We start from the raw sequence: 21,987 nt of genomic DNA on the forward strand, positions 1-21,987 counted from the left end.
GGCTCTGATTTTCTTTCAGGTTCAGACCAGAAGTGAATCTTCGTCGCCGCTCTCCTGCCTCGTTTCCAGCATTTTGGATTTTGGCTCTGCAGTGTTTTCCTGCTACGGTCTCTTCGCCCTTGGATGGTTGCAATGTCTCCTGTTGGTCGTTTGCAGTTGCCTTCGGATCTTCCCTCCAGGCTGTTCTTTGGTACCTCTTCAATTGACTTTTGACTATTTCGATATACTGGACAAAGAAAGAGGAAGTATTGCCCTCTATGGTTGTTTATATAGGATGTAGTCTCTATGGTTGCCTAAGTGCTCATGGGATTTGTAGTCTACTTTTTCTTTACTGTGTTCCTATTGGCTGCTGTTTGTAGTAAAGAAATCGAGAAAGCATAATCCTCGCCTCCGTGTCCTTTATAGAATAGAAAATTCTTGTCACGAATGTTTACAAATTATTAATTACACCTGTTTTCACCGAAGATCAAAGACGGACTTATGCATCATTAGATGTACAATTCAGGGCGGCCATCTTTCAACGTCATTTTTAAATAGTGATATTACCAAAGTGTTTTAGTGAAATGTGCATAATTTAAAGACATGATTGCAATAATATACGGGTTAGGAAAATTCATGTATATACATTTTTAGATGTTTTCCAATATTTGATTATTTAGCATTCTATAAATACAGAAAATATATGCTAAAAACAAAGTTATTTGCTTTTGTTTGTATACACTGAATATCAGCCTAATTCATGTGTTCACGTTAATGGATGGTTTCCAATACTTGATTATTTAGCAATCTATAAATACAGAATTTATATGCTAAAAACAAAGTTATTTGCTTTTGTTTCTGTACACTGAATATCATCATAACCCCTTTGTGTTCATAATTGAGCTCTGAAATGGCAATCAAAATGTCAAGCCTATGGAAGTGTGGTGCCTCAAACTAATATGTTCCATATTTCAGTTTCTGATGGAATAAGCTTGTGTGTTCTTCTTCTCATTAGTCTAAGTGCACCACATCTCCTCATCATTGTTGAGCCATTTGGAGCTCTGGTTTGGAGGTCAATATATATTTTGACTCCAAAATCCGAAGCTTTCGCACCCTGTTTCCTGCTCTCTCACTTTTCTCTACCCGGTCTATACAGCAGAATTTGAGGCGGTCCTGGTTGCTCTGATGGAATTTTTCAAATTGACGAGCAACGGAATAGCTTTCATCTTTGTTTATGATAGCATGCATGTGCTCAAGGATGCGTTTTTTTGGTCGGGTGGATGGTGCTCCCAATGTATCGTTTAGAGTAGGGGCATGTGAGGCAGTAAACCGTGAATTAAGAGTTGCAGTTAAGAAACAGCTTGATCATTCTGACATGCCTAGGATCCCCGGTCTGCCTTGAAAGTTGGTTGTTTTACTGCTATATTTGCAGGCCTTACATAGGGGAAGAAACCCAGAACGCTCATTCACTTTTTAACAATGGGGATTGACCCATAGTGGCTGTGAATCAGATGATCTCCCAATGAAGGACATCGATTTTTTGTGACCAGTGGGCGTACAGGAAGGTTGTTCTAAAGGATGTTATCTGTTAGCAGGATAGCCCAGTTCTTTTTGTAGATCTGTAGAATACCACTCAACTGTTAATTGTAGCTGGTTATCATCCTCACAGGGCCCTCCTGCATGGATTTACTGGGTCCCTTTACTACAAGTAGACCTACCCTATTGATCTTCTCTACCCTGGTCTATGCCTGATATAAATCAGCATTAGTGTAGCTTCTCTTTTTAATTCATTGCAGTGCCTGTTCTTTGGCTTGTCTGAAGCCCTGAACGGTGGTGCAATTGTGCTTAAGGCGCAATAGCTCCCCGAATGGTATATTTTTATAAGACTTCTTGGGTGGTGGATTCCTGCGTGTAGAACGGCGTTTCCCACCGTGGGTTTCCTGAACAGTCGTGTCAATAAAGTGGCATTTTCAATGTATACCTCCAGATCTAAGTAGGTCACAGAGGTGTCACTGATGTGGCTTGTGAATCTAAGATTCAGATCATTGTTGTTCAGGGAGGCTATGTACTCCTCAGCAGAGGAACGGCTGCCACGCCAAACAACAAAAAGATTGTCTATATATCTCGCCCACAAGGTTATTTTATTGATCCATGGATCTTTGGCTTCCCCCAGGCCAAGTGCTTCTCCCACCAGCCCACACAGAAATTCGCATAGCTGGGGGCGAAGCACGTGCCCATCGTGGCACTGCGTCGTTGTTAATAAAGTTGGCCTGCAAATATAAAGATTTTATTATTTAAGCAAAAGGTGATCATGTTTAGGAGCATCTTTTATGTTTCTAGCTTCAACTGTCTCTTATTCAGGAACCATTTGGTAACTTTAAGTCCATCGTGATGATTAATACATGTATATAAACTTGTTATGTCCAGAGTATTAAGGAGCATATCTTGTTCTCATGTAATGCCTTTGATCAGTCTTAAAAAATCCTGAGTGTCCCGGATATAGGAGGCAAGGACCCTGACTAGGGGTGCTAAAAAGGAATCAATATATATTGCTGTGTTCTCGAGAAGGCTGTTAATGGAGCCCACAATCGGTCTACCTGGGGCGTTGAGCAGATATTTGTGTATTTTGGGCAGGTGGTAAAATGTCGGTAGAGTTTGTGTTTCACAATGGAGAAACACATTCTCATCCTGCACCCACATGCCTTCATCCCTCCAGTCTTGCAGTAATCGGTGATAAGCATTAATGCATACCATGTATTCCTTTCTTCGTATTGGAACATAGCACTCCCTGACATTCAGCTGTCTCATAACCTCTTTTTAATAGTGTTTAGAAAACATCTAAGAATTTGTATACATGAATTTTCCTAACCCGTATGAAAAATTGCAATCATGTATTTAAATTATGTACATTTCACTAAAACACTTTGGTAATATCACTATGTAAATAGCACGATCAAAGATTGCAGCCATGAATTGTACATCTAATGATGCATAAATCCGTCTTTGATACTCAGTGAAAACACATGATGTATTGCTATTTTAAATATTTCAGTGAAGACCAGAGAAACTGACATTGAGGAAGCCGTAAGGCAAAACGCGTCTGTCGAGGGGGGGTTTGCAAAATAAAGCATCCAGCCTGAATAACTTTCTGAGTGTGCTCTCCAGTTTGGGCTACAAATGGGTTTGCCTTGTTTGCGGGATTGCCGAATATATATATATATATATATATATATATATATATATATATATATATATATATATATATATATATATCCAGCTCGAGTCCCTGCAAGTTTCAACAGCATAGAGACAGCACTTTTCCGCAAAAGCACAGCGGGTAACTCAATACTATACGCCACCAGCAATCACCCGACGGCGTTAATACAAAGTATACCCTATGGGGAGCTGCTCAGGCTCAGGCGTAATAGCTCCAGAGATTCAGATTTTAAGATTGCAGCATCAGCATGCATCAGTAGATTCTTAAAAAGAGGATACGCAATGCCAACGCTACAAAATGCGTTACAAAAGGTGAATGCATTAAATAGATCGATTCTACTGACTGAAAAAGACCATTCTTCCGTGGATAAAAAGAACGAACAGGGAAAATTCCGGCTGGTAACCCCCTATTCGGCGGAAGCAAATTATCTGAAACGCATGCTCAGAAAGAATTGGCATATTTTAAAAACTGACAGTTGTATCAAGGATGACATCCCAGAGTACCCCTTGGTAACTTTCAAGAAATCAAGATCTCTGAAAGACATGTTAGTTCAAAGCCATCTAAAGAAAATTGAAAGGAAAACCAACACATTGACAGATCTAAAGGGCTTCCACCCTTGTCACCACTGCAAAGCCTGTGCACACAGTAAGAGGGTCAAAACCTACGAGATTCCGAACACTGGGATAGTGAAAACAATCAATAAATACCTCACATGCAACACCTCCTACGCAGTATACTGTCTTAAATGCCCGTGTGGACTAATGTACATCGGGAGCACGATTAAACCCCTGAAATTGAGGATTTTAGAACACCTGAGAGCAATTGACAAAAACGACCAGTCATATCCCGTTGCCCGACACTTTCAGCAAAAACACTCAAGCAACAGACACCAATTACAATATTTCGGGTTAGATCATATACCGGAAAATCCCAGGGGTGGCGACAGACTGCACAGTTTGAGGAGACTTGAGTCTCGATATATTATCGATTTAATGACCAAACACCCTAATGGTTTAAATGCAGGAGAGGAATTGGCTTCTCATATAGGCCAGTGAAGTGAAAAAGTTACTGAAAAATGCACAATCTATGAATGACCAAGAACTGTTAATTTGTTTATCTGTATGAATGCTGTAGAACACCAAAGCCGATCAATGAATCTGTGATGCTCAATATATCTGTAGAAGTAACATGAGAAACATTATTCCAAGTTAGGTACTAGGAAGTAATGACAATGTCGTGTGGATAAAAATAATTTGTGCAGCTTTTAAAGGAAAATTAGAAGTCAACTGTAATTGGTCCATGCACTAGTATTATGTTTTCGTTTAAACTTTGCTGTTTTGTAGAACTTCCACAGTGTGAATTTTGAAAGTATGAAATGATATTGATAATTATAGTCTAGTAATGGGACGAAACAAAAAATGAATCAAGGGTGACTTGCCGATCCACGGCGAAATGTTTTCTACTCGTCACTTGTTGTGTCTTAGTACAATGGCTCGTAATTTACTGACAAGGTGATTTAATAGTGAGATGTTATGCAACTTCAATATGGCTGATGGGTTGCCAGTAAAACGAGATCCTTATGCCGATACACGGCGAGACACCATGAAATGCGAAAGTTAACTTTGCGCAATTTATGTTTTTATTTAAATCACGAATGTCAGTAATATGCTTGAAATCAGTGTCAGCAGTTACCGAGGCTTAATGAAGTAGGATAGCCCTTACATTGTACATTAACTCACAACGTGTCGTACACTGTGAACAACTTCCAATATGGTGTAATGATTTGTAGTCCCTTGTTTGTTTCTCCCACTAATCACGAGTGAACGCTGTTAAAAACATGGCGCCCGCCATCAATGTTTGTAACATTGAGGAAGGCGGAGCGCCGAAACGCGTCTGTTGCAAACTTAAAATAAACTAACCGAAAACGACCCCCGGAGTGCGTGGTTTCTTTCCTCTGCGAAAGTCTGGTGGAAACCGTGAGCTGAATATATATATATATATATATATATATATATATATATATATATATATATATATATATATATATATATATATATATATATATATAACCAACAAAAGAGTAGACCCACTGAAAAGAAGCCAGCAGGCAGGTACGTTTTTTGAATTGTTTAATGAGAACAACTTGCCAACAGGAAGCAGCATGGAAAATGCATCAGCATGAACGTCCCGCCAGACACGTTTCGGGAACCTCGTTCCCTACCTCAATGGGTTTATGAACTGCTAACATCAAGACAGCGTTCTCCGTACATTTTAAATTCCAGGGTCCTGACCCAGTGGGCGTGGCCATCATGGCCTTCTGGTTCCAGTAGTGCGGAGAAATACCCTTGTGTGAGTCCGTCTTGCACAGTAGACAATAAATCAAATTTATGAGCTATATGGGTTTATGCAACGTCCAGCTTCACAACCTGCCATGTTTTACAGTTGCTGCCTTGAAAACCGCCTCCCGCAATAGCGCTCGCACCATCTTGGCACCAGCACGGGTCTGCACACAAGCGGTGGGCTTCCTTTTGTGGCAGGGCTCAGCCAATAAACATCACCAAAAAAAGAGTAGCTCCACTGAAAGGAAGCCAGCAGGAAGATAAGTATTTCAATTGTTTAATGGGAACAACTTGCCAACAGGAAGCAGCGTGGAAAAGGCATCAGCATGAAAGTCCCGCCAGATGTGTTTCGGGAATCTCGTTCCCTTCCTCAATGGCTTTATGAACTGCTAAATCAAGACAGCATTCCCCGTACATGTTAAATTCCAGGGCCCTGCCCCAGTGGGGTGACCATCAATCAATCAATCAATCAAGGAACTTGTAAAGTGCGCTACTTACCCGTGAGGGTCTCAAGGCTACTGCTAGAAGAGCCAGGTTTTGAGGAGTCTTTTGAAGGCGAGTAGGTCTTGGGTCTGCCGAAGGTGGGTAGGAAGGAAGTTCCAGGTCTTGGCGGCAAGGTAAGAGAAGGATATGCCACCGGAGGTCATTCGTTGGATGCGACGGACAGTGGCGCGGGCAAGGCTGGCGGATCGGAGCTGGCGGGTGGGGGTGTAGAAGCTGAGTTTGCTGTTCAGGTAGGCTGGTCCGGTGTTGTGGAGTGCTTTGTGAGCGTGGGTGAGGAGCTTGAAGGTGATCCTCTTGTCGACAGAGAGCCAGTGTAGGTCTCTCAGGCGAGGGGTAATGCGGCAGGGGATGTTGAGGATCAGTCGGGCGAAAGCGTTTTGAATGCGTTGAAGTCGACACAGGTGCTTGGCTGGGATTCCCGCATACAGTGCGTTGCCGTAGTCCAGTCTGCTGCTGACGAGGACCTGTGTCACCGTTCTTCTTGTTTCAGTCGGGATCCACTTGTAGAACCTGCGGAGCATGTTGTAGCACGAGAAGGAGACGGCGTTGACCTGCTTCAACATGGAGAGGGAGGAGTCGAGGATGAATCCTAGGTTGCGTGCGTGCTTGGTAGGTGTCGGTGCTGCTCCCAGTGTGGTCGCCCACCAGGAGTCGTCCCAGGCTGAGGTGGTGGGTCCGAGGATGAGGACCTCCATTTTGTCCGAGTTTAGTTCCAGACGGCTGCTCTTCATCCAGTCGGCGATGGCCGTCATTCCCTCGTGGAGGTTGGTTTTGGCTGTGTGCGGGTCCTTGGTGAGGGAGAGGATGAGCTGGGTGTCGTCGGCGTAGGAGATGATGTTGAGGTTGTGCTGGAGGGCCACTTGTGCGAGGGGGTCCATGTAGACATTGAACAGCGTCGGGCTGAGAGATGAGCCTTGGGGAACACCGCAGATGATGTCGGTGGCTTCGGATCAGAAGGGCAGGAGGCAGACGCACTGGGTTCTGCCGGAGAGGAAGGACGTGGTCCAGTTGAGGGCCTTCTCTTGGATTCGGGCTTCTTGGAGGCATGTCTTTAGGGTGCGGTGGCAGACCATGTCGAAGGCGGCTGACAGGTCCAGGAGGATGAGGGCTGATGTTTCGCCATTGTCCAGTTGGCGTCTGATGTCGTCTGTGGTGGCGATGAGGGCTGTCTCGGTGCTATGGTTTTGTCGATTCCAGACTGGGACGGGTCCAAGATGTTGTTGTCTTCGAGGTGGCGGGTCAGTTGTATGTTGATGATTTTCTCGATGACCTTCGCCGGGAACGGGAGCAGGGAGATGGGTTGAAATTTCTTGAGGTCCGTAGGGTCTGCCTAGGGCTTCTTGAGGAGGGCATTGATTTCGGGGTGCTTCCAGCTTTCTGGGAATGCCGCCGTCTCGAAGGAGATGTTGATGACCTTCCGTAGCTGGGGTGCGATGGCTGTGTCTGCTTTGTTGAATACGTGGTGTGGGCAAAGGTCTGACGGAGATCCTGAGTGGATGGAGTTCATGACCTTGTGTGTCTCGTCGTCCGTGACGTTGGACCAGGAGGTAAGGCGGTTGGTGCTGGTGGTGTTCACAGGGGGGTGGTGTCTGGCGTAGTTGGTGTGGTCGTGGAGTTGAAGCTGTCGTGGATGTCAGTGATCTTGCGGTAGAAGGAGGTGGCCAGTGAGTCGCACAGTTGTTGTGAGGGCGGGATGCCGTTGGTGTCGGCGCTGGTTTGGAGAGTTCCTTCACAATGCTGAATAGCGCTTTGCTGTCATGTGCATTGTTATGCAAACTGCCTTTAAAGGAGGATATCTTGGCTAGTCTGATGAGTTGGTGGTGTCTGTGGGTGACGTCTTTGTGGGCTGTGTGGCTGTGCGGTGTGCGTTAATGGATCCATTTCTTCTCCAGTTTCCGGCATGCCTGTTTGGAGGTCTGGAGCTCTTCGGTGAACCAGGTTGCTTTTTTGTTGCTGTGGTTGTTGGACTGTATCTTGAGCGGGACGAGGGTGTTGACGCAGTTGTCGGTCCACTGTCTGAGGTTGCGGGCAGCGGCGTCTGAGTCAGTGGAGTCGGTGGGTGGGTTCCGGGCGAGGGTGGTGGTCAGTTGGTGTCCGGTGACTTTGCTCCAGCAGCGGCGGGGCAGTTCTTGGGTTCGGTGGTGCATGGTAGGTTTCTTGAAAGTGAAGTGGACGCAGAGATGGTCGGTCCAGTGGAGTCCGGTGGCGTGGTCGAAGGAGACGTAGGGGCTTGCGGAGCGCCTTCTGGTTCCTGGAGTGAAGAGAAATAATCTTGTGTGAGTCCATCTTGCACAGCAGACAATAAATCCCATTTATGACCCGTGTGGGTGCATGCAATGTCCTGCTTTACAACCTGCCACGCTTTACAGTTGGTGCCCTGAAAACTGCCTCCCGCAATAGCGCTAGCACCATCTTGCCGCCAGGACGGGCCTGAACACAAGCAGTGGGTTTTCTATCGCGGCTGGGCTCAGCCGCTAAACATCCCCAACAAAGGAATAGCCCCCCTGAAAGGAAATCAGCAGGCAGGTAAGTATTTCAAATGTTTAATGGGAACAACTTGTCAACAGGAAGCAGCGTGGAAAAGGCATCAGCATAAAAGTCCCGCCAGATTCGTTTCAGGAACCTCGTTCCCTTCCTCAATGGCTTTACGAACTGCTAACATCAAGACAGCGTTCTCCGTACATTTTAAATTCCAGGGTCCTGCCCCTGTGGGCGTGACCATCACGGCCTTCTCATTCCTGTAGTGCAGAGAAATAACCTTGTCTGAGTCCATCTTTCACAGTGGGGCTACTCTTTTGTTGGTGATGTTACTGATGGTGTTCTGGCACTGTAGATGAGTCCTCAATGGACTCACCTGCAGATCCATATCCATAGATTGAACCAGTTGCCTTGTCCAGTACAAACTTAAAACGGCACAACAGACAGTGGAACACAGGCTGCACACATTATAACCATATCGGTTTAAAGGTCCAAGGACCAGTTGTCTTTCAGTTCCTGTAGTAACGCCACTCCGGAGTACTGTATCATGCGTTCACAGCACAGCAGGACGTGTGCTAAGTCCATCAGCATTTGCCCTCGAGGTGGAACATCCATTGCAGAGCAACAAAAATGTAACCAAATGAGGAATAACATAGGTGTTATGCCACCAAACACACTAGAAACCAAAGAGTGTAAATAGGTGTTGGGATTCAGGGGAATTAAGGCATGGATGCCTTCTGCTCATTCCCTTCCGCTCTTTCCTGTATGATTTTCTGCCTGACTGAGTGCACATAGGAACTTGTAGATAGTCCCTTAGGCTCCCATGAAAGGACCTACCTCCAGGATACCGGGGCTTGGTTTCTTTCACGGTCCCTTGCCATGGGACTCCGGTTCCTGTTTTGAAGTCTGGGTGCCTTGCTATTGGGTTCCGGTAAGTAGGGCTTGTGTTTTGCCTACTTGTTTGCTTCTTTCCTGATCCTTGGCTCTGATTGAGTCATTTGTTTTTTGGACCTTCTGAAAAACAATAACAGAGATGCGCGGCTGCGTGTCTCCATGTTCACTGACTTTGGGCTTCCTGGATTTTTGTAGTCTGTCCGCCTCGTTTTGTTTATTTGGGCGGAATCACGAAGGAGCTGAAATACGGCCATTTTTCTGTGCGCCTTCTTTTCATTTGGGTTGGGTTTTTTTTGGGTTCTCTTTAAGAGACTCTTTTCCCCCTTTCTTTGGGTTTACATGGAGAAGGTGTATTTTAACTGCGAAAGACAAAACTGTAGTTGGTATTACTGCAGTTTCCTTTCCCCGAACTCCCTTATTTCTATTTTTGTTATAGTGTGCTTCATTACACACGCAGGACCAGCGAACACGACTATTTAGAAAACACACTTCTCAGCATATCAAGAGCGTCTATATCCACAGAACTGGGCAAGCAGGGGTGTCTGTGAGTTCTTGTGTGCACTTAGTCCTGCTTTTAATGTATCTTTAATATGGTGTGTGAATTCAAAAGTGATATATTGTGTCCCTTCTTTTTAAGGTCACAGCTGTGGTCAGTTTAAGTACTGTCGGGTGATCAATAAGGAATTACGCTGCTGTTCCTGAGAAATCTTCACTCCCTGTTTTGTTCCCCCACCTTCTCCCTACATCGGGGTCGCCCATCACCCTGATTATTTAGTGGGGTGTAGGATGTCAGGTGAGGGTAGTGGACTGGGATATTCTTGACTCCTGCAGTGGCGGGCGGGTTGGCAAGTGGAACAATAGGATGTAATCACTCTGAATATAGTCTGGAACATGCTGACAAAACCAGACCCATTTGCTTTAAATCCACTCCTGCAGTATTTGAAGCATTAAATATGCAGTGCACAAGTTCACCAAAACGTTGTGGCAGATTTGTGCACAGTAACAACTGTATTTCAGAGGAAGACCTTACAACTTGGAGACACATGTCTCTCTAGAATGTGAGAGCAACGTCCTTTTGGAATAATAAGTCTTTCAGTTGGTTTAACTTATCAAAGTTAATGTTAATTGAAGGCCACAAGGTAACATCCCTAGTTGTGTGTGTTGGTGGACATAACATGTTATTACAACAGGTCACGACCCTGGAAACCTTCACCACAAATGGCACTTCCTTTTTAATTTTTAATTTTTTTATTTTACTCCTGGTTTAATCGCACAAGAACCATGGCTGTACAGGATCAAATAACTTAATTTGAAAGCAACCGGACCACTGGCTGAATCAAGGTAGCTGGGAAAACCCTCCAGATAACAAGCCAAATTGGTCCTGGATGTATTACATGCCCCAGTGTCACCTCTTTACAACTTAATGAATGGATGAGCGAAGTTTCACTTTTGTTATTGCTTTGTCTCCACTCAGACACCTGTAATTTTTTTTTTTTATTAAAAAGATCTTTATTAATAGCAAAGCCATTGACAACACCAAATGTAACACTTGAGCACAGTGCATCTCCACATAAAGTATGATCATCACATAAGCAACAAAGATTATTACGAACACAGCCTTATTGCCGGCATCCCGGGGGCCCGGCGGCGAGGTAATGCATCGATTGTGTAACTGTGCCAGTAGAAGCGTTTTGTGGTAGGTCTCGTGTTGATTCGGTGTGACAACTGGCAATCTACTACTGCAATCGCGGTTAACAGATCTAATACTGAGACAAGGTCAAAAAACTACCCCAACTAAACTCCCACCCCGCCCTCTAGAGTGTGTCTGTGTGTCCGCCAGCCCTACCCTAACTAACATGTCTCCCAGTGTACCTACGTGTACCTACTCTGTATCCAGTGTCTAACCTCCCTCAGTGAACGGTCCCCCCCCCGGCAGCCCCCCGTCCCAACTTCCCTCGCCTAACTCGGAGCCCTCCCAGCCTTCCCCCTCCAGTATAGCGAAGATCACAGTCAGAGCCTACTCCTCCACCCCATCCAGGAGTTCAACCGCCTCGGATGTGTCAGAGCCTTCCTCCTCCCCCTTCTGCAGGTATTCTTTATAAAGATCCCAGAAATTTTTGGGCCTACTCCTGGGCGGTAACAGGTCGCTGTATAGTTCTGTCTGGGTGCAGCAATACTGTAGGTCTCGCATCCATCTTGTTTTGGTTGGCAGGGGCCCTCGCATCCAGCAAGCCGCCACCACTCTCCTCGCCAATAACAGTGCCATGTCCACCAGCCGACGCAGAGAAGGGGCCAGTGGCTTAGAATAACCAATAAGCGCCAGTGCCGGAGTGCGGGGCAGGGTCTCCCCCAGAATCTGGTCCAGTTCGGCAAAGACCTCCCCCCAGAATGCCTGCACCCCAGGGCATAACCATGCCAAATGGAAAAAATCTGCCACCATTGTCCGGCAGCGCTCGCATTCAGCTGTGGGGCGAAGGCCATAACGGTGCAAACGCTCAGGTGTATAGTACACCCGCTGTAGATATTTAAAATGCACCAACCGGTGCCTGCCATTCAATGAGATCTTACGCGTGCTAGAGCAGCAGTATCGCCACATAATATCGTCTATTGGGGATTGAAAATCAGCCTGCCAGGCCTCCCTGGCCTTAGAGGGTTGCAATCGCTGATGCGCTACACCCAACTTGTTAACCTGCGAAACGAGCTTCACCGGCGAGGTAGATTTGATAACATAGGTCAGTTCCGGGACCTCCTCCGGTTCCTCCAAGTCTGGGCCCAGTGTTTCACGGAACGCAGAGCGGAGTCTATGATATTGGAATTTCTGTAGCAGGGTGTGGCCCGACTCCGTGGGAGTCAGCTGGTCCCAGGTTTTAAGCGTGCCATCCGCGAATAGGTCCTCCATTCTCTCCACGCCAAGGGTCCGCAGGGCTTTAAGCACTCCTTTTTCACCCAACGGGTCGAGCAAAAGGGCCCACTCGACGGGCATCAGTGGGGAGTATAGCAATGTGCTGCACGAGAACTCACCAAATGGTTCCAGGCATGGTTGGTCGCCTTAAGCGAGTCCATTTGTCCAACCGTGCGGTCCGTGGGCAGGCAAACAGTGGCAGGCAGAGGGAGCGGATCCGCAAATAGCCGCTCCAGTATAAGGTGCGGAGTCCGAGCATCACCATGAATCCATGAGTGTAAATGCGATGCCTGTGCTACCCTATAAGAGCATTCTAGGTCCGGTGCTCCCAGTCCTCCCATCTCGCAAGGGAGTATCAGGGTCGTCCATCGAACTCTGGGCTGTTTGCCCCCCCAGGCCAGTCTTATCATGACTTTGGTAAGCTGTTTAAAGAAGACCTTCGACAATACCACAGGCAAATTCAGGAAGAGGAGCAGGAATCGGGGGAGCACCACCATTTTCATTAAAGCGATTCTACCCGAAAGGGAGAGCGGAAGCCTGATCCAGGTATCGACGTCATCGACCAATTTGCTATATGCCACCCCGTAATTGTCCCGAATGAGAATCTCGGGATCTGTATGAAGGCGAATGCCCAGATAGCGAACTGAGTCGGAGGACCACTGAAGCGGGTATTCCATAGCAAACGGCCGTGTCACCGGGGTGAGCGGAAAAGCGATTGACTTATCCCAGTTCACCTTCAGGCCCGAAAGCGAGCCCAAGCGGACCACCTCACGAAGAACCGCAGCCAAGTTAGCCTCCGGGTCCCTAACATACAGCAGTGTAACATCTGCATAGGTTGATATCCCTATTTTATAGGTGGGGAAACTGATGCCCTCCAGGCTGTGGTATTCCCGAATTGCACATGCCAGGGGTTCCGCCACCAATGCATAGAGCAACGGCGACAGGGGGCAACCCTGTCGCGTGCCCCTTCCAATATAGATCGGCTGCGTCACTCTATCACCCAAACACAGTCTGGCAGAGGGACGGTGGTACAGCGCCCCAATCCGCTGCATGAATGGCTTGTCCAAACCCAACTTCCGCAATACACGTACCATGAAGGGCCACTCAACCGAGTCGAATGCCTTTTCCATGTCAAGGAAGATTGCCAGCGCGCTGTTCTCCTGCTTGACATGCTGCATGGTGCCCAGTACCGTGCGTATATTGTAGGTCAAATTTCTGCACGGGACAAACCCGGACTGCTCCGGGGCGACCAGTCCAGGGACCAATAAGGCCAGACGAGTGGCTATTACCTTAGCATAAATCTTAGCATCGACATTCAGCAAGCTGAGCGGTCTGTACGAGCCGCAAAGGTCAGGCGGTTTCCCCGGTTTAGGGATAGTGATGAGCAGTGCTTCACGCATAGTAGGTGGCATTTCACCGTTCTCACAAACTGCATCAAAGAGGGTAACCAAGTGTGGCAGCAGTAGGTCCTTAAAGGCTTTGTAAAAACTAACCGTGAGGCCATCCGAGCCCGGGGCACTGCCCGATCTCATACTTGCTAGAGCTTCCAGTATTTCGTCCTGGTGGAAGGGGGCCATTAAGAATTCCCTATCTGAGTTCTTGAGGAACGGCATAGATATATGATCTAAATAGTCCTCCATTTCGTCCTCCACTCCCTGCGTCTTGGATTGATATAACCCTGCGTAATAATTTCTGAAGGTCTCAAGTATCTGCTCTTCGTCTGTGACCGTGTCTCCCTCCGGAGTTCTCAGCTCCTCGACAACCAATGGGCATCTAGAGCTCCGTACCATGCGTGCCAGTAACGCACCAGGTCTTTTCCCTTCCCCGTACACTCTGGCGGTGGCATATTTACCCATATATAGAATCTCTCTGTCTGCCAGAGCCTGAAACTCAGACAGGAGTTGGGTGATCTCCAGCCCCTCAGAATCGCCGCCGGATTGCAGTTGCCTAGCTTCTAACCCCGCTATCCTATTCTCCAAAGTGGTGAGGTCCCGTCTGATGGAGCGCAGCACACTTGAGTGCTTGGACATAGCCACTCCCCTGATGTACACCTTAAAAGCTTCCCAGACCGTAAAGAAGTCGTCTACTGTACCTATGTTTGTCACAAAGAATTGGTCTATGTCCTCCGCGATCTCCCCCCTGAAGGCCTCATCGAGCAACGCAAAAGGGGGAAACCTCCAGGTGAAGGCCGGAATCCCTTTCCTGGCTGTTAAGAGGTGTAGAAGGATAGGGGAGTGGTCCGAAAGTGTGCGTGGGAGGACCTCGCATGCGCTAGTGCTGCCAAGTACCTGGGGGGACGCCAACCAGTAATCTATCCTAGTGTGGACATCATGGAAGGCCGAGTAATGTGTAAAACCGCCCTTCGTGGGGTGCCTCTCCCTCCAAACATCCACCAAGTCTGACTTAGTCATTTCCGCTCTCATATACGAGGCCAAAGCCGTCGGGCGCAGAGCAACGCCCGCGGAGCGGTCCATAGTTGGGTCAAATACAAAGTTAAAGTCCCCACCCCATAGCGTCCAAGGCTGCGTGTGTGACCTGGCGAGAGCTGATAGAGTTGCATAGAATTCAGGGTGGTCATAATTGGGGCCATAAACATTCACCACCAATAGATCTATGCCCTTACCCACACATCTAGCCATGACGTACCTGCCCTCCGGATCAGTGTGCACTGGGATGAGCTTCAGCTGTGAGGAAGGATTGGCCCAAATCAATACCCCACGGGCGTGTGTCGTGAAGCCCGCGGCGACTATGTTCCCAGCCAATCCCCTAGCCTGTAGCATCCTGCTGGAGTGTGGTAAGTGCGTTTCCTGTAATAGGGCTAGGTCCACATGATGTCTACTGAGATAGCTAAGGACCTTCCTCAATTTACGGAAGTCGTTCAGACCCCTCACATTCCAAGTTATAAGTTTCAGCGTATCCGGGCCATGTGTAGGCAAATTCGGTGCAGCGTTAGCCATTACAAGGATTCACTCGTGTATGTGTATCAGGTATAGGCGAATAAGGACACAGCAGTTCACGCAATTTCAAAGACGCCAGCCAGCGTCTCCGAACAGGGACAGCACCACACCGCAGTACACACTCCATACAGTTAAACCCCACAAACAACCCCAGGCAACATTTCACCCCAACAGACCAAATCCTAGCCCCCACCCCTCGAGCACCAACCCACCCACAGCCGACCTCCCCCAACCTGGTCAGACAGCACCCAAAAACCCCCCCCATCAACCCTCCACAAGTGTAGTGTTCAACAGTTCAACACTAACCCCTCAGAGAGTATCTCAACCAAAGGCACCAGGGCAGAGCGCGCCAAAATAGTTCACCACCAACTGTTCCGAAGAAATGTGTGATCAGCGCCTCAGACCGGCCCCTCTTATGTAACAGTGCCCCTCTGATAGCAAGTATAACCTCCCTCCCCCACCCAAACTGATCCCCCCAGTTCTGCAGCATTTGTCCATGAAACCTTCCCAAGTTGCATCCGCCACCTTACCAACAGTGCGTGGGACCTATGTCCGATCAGCATCACCACACCCAAACAAAGCGACCCCTGTGTAGCGAATGTAGACCTCTCGGGCCTCTGCAAACATAGAGTCCTTGTGGTGCCAGGGTCAGGTGGGCGCCTCCATGGAAGAGCACCGAGCCTCTCTACAGTGACCTCTAGTCCTGCTCTTCCAGGTTCGATGCCGAGCCGGCGTCGTCGTCCTGGCCTCGCCGGGCCTCCTTCCGCTCCCGCGGCCAAGTTTTCAGGGACTTGTGAAGTTCCTTAGGGTCCGTGAAGTAATACGACCTCCCACAGGTGTTTATGCGGAGCTTGGCGGGATACAACATCGCATAGTCCAGGCCCAAAGTTCTGAGTTGTTTCTTGTATGGCGCAAACTGTCGCCTCTCTTCCTGCACCTTGGCTGTGAAGTCCGGGTATATGGAGATATCCATACCCTCATGTTGTAGTTTGCCCTTCTCCCTCGCCATTCGAAGGGCCGTGTCTCTGTCGCGGTAGTTAAGTAACTTCGCGATAATGGGGCGAGGAGGCGCGCCAGGCTGAGGTTGTGGGCCCAACGTGCGGTGCGCCCGTTCCACAATGAACATGGGGGAAAACACTTCCTCACCCAGTAGAAGCTTCAGCAGTTTCTCTACGTACAGCTCCATCTTCCCCGTTTGTGTAGTTTCCGCTACGCCTGTGATGCGGAGGTTGGATCTGCGGGAGCGCGCCTCCAAGTCCTCTGTCTTGGACCCTGATAACATGAAGAAGCCTATCGAACTGCTTTCTCTCTTTGTCCCACTCTGTTTGAGCCTCCTCCGCTTCAGTGAGACGGCGCTCCACCATGTCTAGGCGCTCCGCATGTTTATCCACACGCTCCGCCATACGATCCATGCGGTAGGACAGAGCGTCTATCTTGGTACCCACAGATGCCATGCTATCTTGGATGCCTTTCTCCATTGCAGCTAACATGTCTCTGAGTTCCGTGGGTGCCGGGGCTGCCGCCGTGGCCCCCTTCGGCGATGTCTCCGGCGCCGCCACCTCCGACCCCTTCGGACGGCGCCGTTCAAAGGAGAGCTTCCCCTGGGCCGAGTCATTCTTCCCCATCGCAGTCCCAAATGTGTTGAGGTGTAGAGCGGGGGAGCCCCTCTGCGGCAGCAGGCAAAGTATGCAACCCTGGGATCTTTGTAAGCAAGCGAAGCACTGCCTCCAATCTCCGGGTTTCCGACGCGACCAAGATGGCGTCGGTAATGGCGGACGAAGCCCTTCCCCGCGCTGCAGCAAGTCTCTCACCCTCACGGCTTAGAAGGCAGTCAGGACCACAGTTCCTGCCCCGGTTTACCTCTCCCCAGGGGGCAGCGGGATAGCGGTTCGCCGCAGCGGAGAACCAGATCGGTTATGGCACCAAGTTAGTGGGCGCTCCGCCTCGTGGCGCAGACGGTCAGAGTTGTATGCTTCCCCCTGTCGCGAAGCCTCCGGGCCCTTCACTTATGAGCAGTCGCCGAAAAGGAGGGAGAGAACTCCTCAAGCAGTGATAAGTCCAATTTTCGGTCCGGTCCGCACCCAGTCCGATCACTCTCGGCGTCGAGGCCGCACGTCCGATGACGTCGCCCGGCCACCTCTCCAGGATAGTGCGCGGCTGCCGGCCTAGTCCGTCACTGCCGCGTCGCCGGGAGCAGCACCCTCAAATGGTCGGGAAGGCTCACACACAGCCGGTCCAAAAGTTCTCCAAAGGCAGCCGGGGATGCCAGTAGGCGTTCGAGAGCACTCTATGACATGTTCGGCACAATTAAGGATAGTTTAACAGGATTATTCCGGGGCTATGCGAGGAGCCGAAGGCTCACGCGTCCGCCATCGACGCCGGCTAGCTCCGCCCTCAGACACCTGTAATTGACAGGCAAAAACCAGGTCTTGTGTAAAAAACTCTCTCCTAAAGCTTCATATCTACCTACTTGAAAGTGTTTCAAACAAGATGTAAAATGAAACTTTGATATGGGCTATGAGAGATACCCACGAATTAACCAGACAGCTGATGGTGTTTCTGCTATTGTAAAGGGAAGCTTCTCTAAATGGTTTATATTTAGCACTGTGTAAGTTGCATCTATTTTGCCATTAGTCTTTGTGTGCATGTCAGATTATAAGGCATAAACAACTCTTTTGCATTCAGATATCTCCAGGGCACACAGTTTGATTTTAAAACCTGCAATGTCTAACTCAGTTCCATAATTAATATCACCTGACTTTACCCATGCTGGACGAAAGACATGTCATTCTGTATATTTATCTCAAATGCAGATGATACAATATTGTTTAAAGAATACATGCAAGTTGATAATTAATTCATGCCATTTTCCACAACAGCCAGTGCCTTTTCCAAATTTGCAAGTTCTCTTAAAAGTTCATCAGTTTGCTGCCTAAAACTTTTCAAAGTTCATTCTGTATTGCATATATGAAGCATTTAGAACATGGTGACCTAGGACCCAGCAAGAAATCTTATGAGCTCTTGTTATCAGAATGGAGAGACAGATGTTCCTTAAGTGCAGATAAAGGCGAAAGCTGCAACCATTGCTGGCATAGCACTCATACACTGCAGGTAGTAACCACGTCTGAATGTGTGTGTAGGCGGTCGGTGGTCCAGTATGCTTTGTGGAGGAGCCAAAACTTAGTTTGTGCTAGGACAGGGGTGATCTTCTTTTGTGTAGCTCAGGCCCACATCTTCCCCCACTCGAGCTCGCTTAACTGGGTGTTTAGCTGATTGGACCAGAAATCGGTTAGCTTGGCGTTAATTTAGGTGTTGTTTGGGCGTAGTAGTTTATGTATGTGTGATACTTGGTGTCCTAGTTTGTTGATGCTTGCCATGTATTGGTAGATTGAGGGGATTGTGGTGTGCAGCTTGACCTTTGATAGGGCTGCCCTAACTTTTAGAAATCTGTATAGGTCTATGTCTTCTAGCTGGTAGCTGCTTTTCAGTTCATTGAACGTAATAGGACCCGGACCCTTGTCTAGTTGGTGCAGGAAGCAGATGCCCTTCTCTATCCATGTCTGAAAGTTGAGGCACTTCCCCCTATATTTGATTCTACAGTTTTCCCAAAGCAACTCCGATTTGGAACCCCTGATACTTGTCTCCATTTTCCTGTGCACTTTTTGTATTGCTCTCTTGGTGTTTTTGAAGATCTGCTTGGACTTGACAGGGTAGGTGTTAGTCGTGAGCAGGGTAAGGGGGTGCCTGTTGTTTAAAATGGCCCTCTCTACATGTAGCCATACTGGGGAGTAGTCCTGCAATGGGGACACCCACTGCGTTCCCTGTTTATCCAGGAACGCGAGTTGGTAGGTTTGGAAATCCTTCAGGTTTAGGCCCCCTTGTGCTTTGGGAAGTCTCAGCTTCCTGATGCTGATCCCTGCTTTCTTGTCCTGCCATATTCATTTTGTGATTATTTTGTCAATTGTCTGGTGGAAATCGTCTGTGAGAAGGAGGGGGAGCATGCTTGACAGATAGTTGATCATTGGGGTGATCATCATTTTTATAGTTTCCATTCTCCCCACCACATGATGTATTTCGGGCTCCACACTAGAAGTTTTTTTACCTTTTCTAGCAGTGCTTTTTCATTGTGGTGGAAGAAGCTGTATAGGTCAGTCCCGAAGAGTATGCCTAGGTATTTGATGTTACCTTCTGCCAGGTCAGCCCGGATTCCCCCAGGGAGTCCCTAGTACAATGTATGTTTAGGGGCTTGCACTCTGATTTGTCCTTATTTAGTTGGTAGCCTTATTGGTTAGAGTAGTGAGCGATTGTGCTCAGAAGCCCATTAATGGAAGTTTTCGGTTGTTCGGTTAATATTAGAATGTCGTCTGCGTATGCAGCTAGCTTTACCACTGTGTCCTTGATATGTACCCCCTTGATGTCTTTGTTTAGTTTAATCCCCTGGATGAGGGGTTCCGTGGCCAAGAGGAACAGTGAGGGCAAAAGAGGGCATCCCTGTCTGGTTCCCTGCTTTAGATTGAAGGGTCTTGACAGTGAGCCGCTGATCGCAATGCGTGCTGAAGGGCATTGGTAGAGGGCCATTGTCATCTTAATGTAGTCCTCGCCCAGGTTGAAAGTTCTCATGCATTCTTCCAGGAAAGCCCTTGAAAATTTGTCGAAAACTTTCTCTGCGTCAAGGGCAATTGCCACAGCTGACTCTGTTCTAGTGGAAGACTGCTCAAGAATGCGGCAGTAAAGGCGAGTGTTGTCGCTTGCCAAGCGGTTGCGAATGAACCCCACTTGGGCGTTACTGATTAGCTTGGGGAGGAGTGAGTTTAGCCTAACCGCAAGAATCTTGGCGTAGATTTCACAATCCACATTAATTAGGGAAATAAGTCTGTAGTTTTTTGAGTGTGTGTGATCCTTGCCTTCCTTGGGGATGACTATAATGTTTGCCTCAGTCATCGAAGGGGGTACTTTCCCTGTCTCTGCTGTTTGGTTGAAAACTCTTTTCATGGTAGGTGTTAGCTGATGCTGGAAAGACTTGTAAAAGTCCACCGAGTAACAAGTAACCATCTGGCCCAGGAGCCTCATTCCAATTTGAGGGAATTGATAGCTCTCTCTATTTCGCGGGCGGTGATGGGCTGGCCCAATGTTGAGGTCTGTTAAGGGGACTAGTTTGGGTAAGTTTAAGCTCTCTAGGTATCTGGTGCAATCGTGCTGGTTAAAGGTCTGGTCTGAGTTGTATAGGTCAGCGTAGAACTCCTGGAAAGTGTTGAGGATCTCCTTGTGTGTTGTGTGTGTTTTGTTCCTGGAGTCTGTTATGGAAGAGTTCCTTGGTTGCGTTTGTGCTTCAGGTACGATGCAAGTAGTTTCCCTGCTTTGTTGGCTTCCCACAGGCTGCGAGCTTTACATGTGAGGAACCAGTACCCTGCCCTCTCGCTCAGAATGTTATTGTATTCCTACTTATGTACTTATGTTCTGTGAGATTGTTAAGGAGGGTACCGTTCTTTGGATCTTGTGAGTGCTCTAGTTCTAGTTTTTTTATTTCCACTTCCAGCAGGTTTGTTCTCGTGTTCATATTCTTGTATATTCTTGCCTTGATTCCTATTAGTTTTTCCCTGATTGTTGCCCTCAAGCCCTCCCATAGACTGTCTGTGACAGTCTCAGAGGTGTCATTGTGGTACAGGTATTCAGCTATGGCTGCCTCTATTTCCTTTCTGTTCTCTGGATTTGAGATGGTTTCTTTGTTAAAGCGCCATCTTCTAGGGGAGTCTTTGTTGTGGTGACCGCTTAGTTTTAGGCTAATGGACGAGTGGTCTGATATTAGTCTGGGAGCTATCTCTGAGTGGTCAATCAGGTATGTGTGTCCCCCTGATATTAAGATATAGTCTATTCCGGTGTAGGAGTTGTGAAAGCTGGAGTAGAAGGTGTAGTCCCTTGTGTCAGGGTGTTACAGTCTCCATACATCTTTGAGGTTAAAACTGCTGCAAATGTTTTGTAGTATAGCGTGCAGTCATGTGTGGTGGTATGGACTCGCCGACTGTCTATCCAGGGTAAGTTTGATTGGGATGTTTAGGTCTCCTGCCACGATTATGAGATCGTCCAGGGGGAGCTTGTCTAATGCCTCTGCTACGGACTCCCAAAAGAACGGGTCGTCAGTGTTGCGACCGTATATATTTGCAATTTGGATCCTTTCTTCCCCTCTTGCCATGTTTGTGATTACCCTCTTTGTCTAGGGAGTGTGATACTATCTTGATCTTTGATTTTCTGGACACTACTGTGGCCACCCCGCGTTTCTTTTTGACCGCCGGCGAGCCGGCTGTGTGTGCTATCCAGTTGGCTCTGATAAGTTTTAAATCCTCTGCATCAAGTTTAGTTTCTTGTATTAGGGCTTTATCGCTTTTGGTCTTTTCCAGGTATTGTACTATCTTCCTACGTTTGATAGGGTTGTTCAGGCCTTTGACATTTAGGGAGACTATGCTAAGACTGGTGGCCAGGTTGAGTGTCTTGTTACCTGTCATACTGTGTTGCATTTTGCGTTAGACTTCTGCTCCCGGGTTCATGGGTGTTCTGGAGTTCGGTGTGGCTTCCTAGTAGGGCCTGTTTTCCTGTGTGCTTTGTAGTGTACCTTGGTGTGTGTGGATACTCTGTAGTGGGTTTATATATGAGTAGCAGGTGATAAGAAGAGAGTTGGGAAAATAGAGTGGATAGAGAAAGAGCAACAAAAAAAGAACATCC

The sequence above is a fragment of the Lissotriton vulgaris genome, chromosome 1_1, assembly GCF_964263255.1.
Source record: "Lissotriton vulgaris chromosome 1_1, aLisVul1.2, whole genome shotgun sequence".
NCBI classification, from domain to species: Eukaryota; Metazoa; Chordata; class Amphibia; order Caudata; family Salamandridae; genus Lissotriton; species Lissotriton vulgaris.